Raw genomic sequence first — 2500 nt, 5'->3', positions numbered from 1 at the left:
GGGGATCGACCCAGTCCCCCCCTGCGTGCTACCGATCTTGCTGTCGCAACTCTCGGTTTGGTCTGATCTTAGACTGAGAATAAACTTCGTATGCTTAGACTGGGGATGAACTCCATATGCCTAAGTCAACCCACGAAACGAGTGTGTGGGCGCTCAGTAGGCTAGAGAGGCAGGATGCGCAAGTCGTGGATCGAACGGGTGGTAGGTGGGTTCAAGCACATCTTCATATTTCTGCCATTCCAATGCCATTTTTATGGCTTGTAAATTCATACAATGGTCCCCTAAGCTTCATGTGAAGTTTCATGGCAAGACGACCCGTTTTCTATTTTTCATGATTTTTGAAACTTTTGGAAGTTCGAGATTTTTTAAAATTTTTTTAGAAAGAGTTTTTTCCCCAAATTTATTAGAGGTAATCCTTGTGTTTTTGTTGGCATGCATAAAAAAATTCAGCTAAAAACTCGAAGTGGAGAAGATTTTATGACCGTTTGAAAAAAGTGTCCCCATTTCAGACACTTTAATGGCTACTGGCAGCAAACCTATAAAATCTCAAACGCTCTTTAAGGGGGTGTGAGTTCTCGAGGTTTGATGAGGGATAGGGGGCCAATATAAGGGCCAAGTACCAGCACCCATCGCACATCATGTGCGCACACCCCCTGGCCCCCCCAATCGTCAAAACCCCCAATGCCGTCGGTTAGGCTCTTCGACGATGCTCCGGCGATGGTGCCCCGGGTGAAAAAAATATAGCACCAGCACAAGCCCGAGCCCAGCATGAGCACCGTGGCTCAAAATTGAACTTTGGCCAAGGCCTCGACCATCATCGGCACAGGCTGCCCTTTGGTACGGGTACTTGCCTCGACCCCTATCGGCACAAGCTGGGCCCTGGTGTGGGCGGATGCCTCGATCACCATCGGCACATGTCGAACCTTGGTGCAGGTGGTTGCCTCTACCACCATTGGCACAAGCTGGCCCTTGGTACGGGCGATTACCTCGACCACCTTCGACACAAGATGGCCCCTAGTGTGGGCGGTTGCATCGAACACCATCGACACATGCTGGGCTGTGGTACGGGCGGTTGCCTTGACCACCATCGGCATATGTCAAGCCTTGGTGTGGGCAGTTGCTTCGAACACCATTGACACTAGCCGGCCCTTGGTATGGGTGGTTGCCTCGACCACCATCGGCACAAGATGGCCCCTGGTGCGGGCGGGTGCCTTAACCACCATTGGCAAAAGATGGCCCCTGGTGTAGGCAGTTGCCTCAAACACCATCGGCACTTACCGGGCCTTGGTGTGGGTGGTTGCCTCTAGCACCATCGGCACTAGCTGACCCTTGGTGTAGGCGGTTGCATCGAACACCATCGGCACATGCTGGGCCTTGGTGCGGGCAGTTGCCTCGACTACCATCGGTACATGCTGGGCCTTGGTGTGGGCGGTTGCCTCGAACACCATCGACACATGCTGGGCCATGGTGAGGGCGGTTGCCTCGATCACCATCGGTAGAAGATGGCCCCTGGTACGAGAGGTTACCTTGAGCACCATCGGTACAAGCTGACCCTTGGTGCGTGCTCTTGCCTCGACCACCATCGACACATGCTAGGCCTTGGTCGACCACCATCGGTAGAAGATGGCCCCTGCTATGGGCAGTTACCTCGACCACCATCGGTGTAAGCCAGCCCTTGGTGCAGGCTCTTGCCTCAACCACAATCGGTAGAAAATAGCCCCTGGTGCAGGCGGTTGCCTTGACCACCAACTGCACAAGCCGACCCTTGGTGCGGGCAGTTTTCCCAACCACTATCGGCAAAAGATGACCCTTGGTGTAGGCGGTTACCTCGACCACCATCAGCACAAGATGGCCCCTAGTGCGGGCGATTGCGTCAAACACCATCGGCACATGCCGGGCCTTCGTGCGGGCGGTTGCCTCGACCACCATCGGCACAAGTTGACCCTTGGAGCGGGCGGTTGCCTCGACCACCATCCGCACAAGATGGCCCCTGGTGTGAGCGGTTGCATCGAACACCATCGGCACATGCTGGGCCTTGGTGCGGGCGGTTGCCTCGACCACCATCGGCACATGCTGGGCCTCGGTGCGAGCAGTTGCCTCAAACACCATCGGTACATGCTAGGCCTTCGTACGAGCGGTTGCCTCGAGCACCATCGGCACAAGCCGACCCTTAGTGTGGGCTCTTGCCTCGACCACCATCGGCACAAGATGGCCCCTAGTGCAGGCGATTACCTTGAACACCATCGGTACATACTGGCCCCTGGTGCGAGCGGTTACCTCGAACACCATCGGCATATGCTAGGCCTTGGTGCGAGCGGTTGCCTCGAACACCATCGGCAGAAGATGGCCCTGAGTGCGGGCGGTTACCTCGAGCACCATGGGCATAAGTCAGCCCTTAGTGCGGGCTCTTGGCTCGACCATCATCGGTAAAAGATGGCCCCTGGTGTGGGCGGTTGCCTCGAACACCATCGGCACATGCCGAGCCTTGGTGTGGGCACAT

Source organism: Durio zibethinus, chromosome 3 (assembly GCF_047325235.1).
Source record: "Durio zibethinus cultivar Kanyao isolate XHJ-2024 chromosome 3, ASM4732523v1, whole genome shotgun sequence".
In the NCBI taxonomy this organism is placed as follows: Eukaryota; Viridiplantae; Streptophyta; class Magnoliopsida; order Malvales; family Malvaceae; genus Durio; species Durio zibethinus.
Note: the sequence above shows the minus strand (reverse complement) of the source record.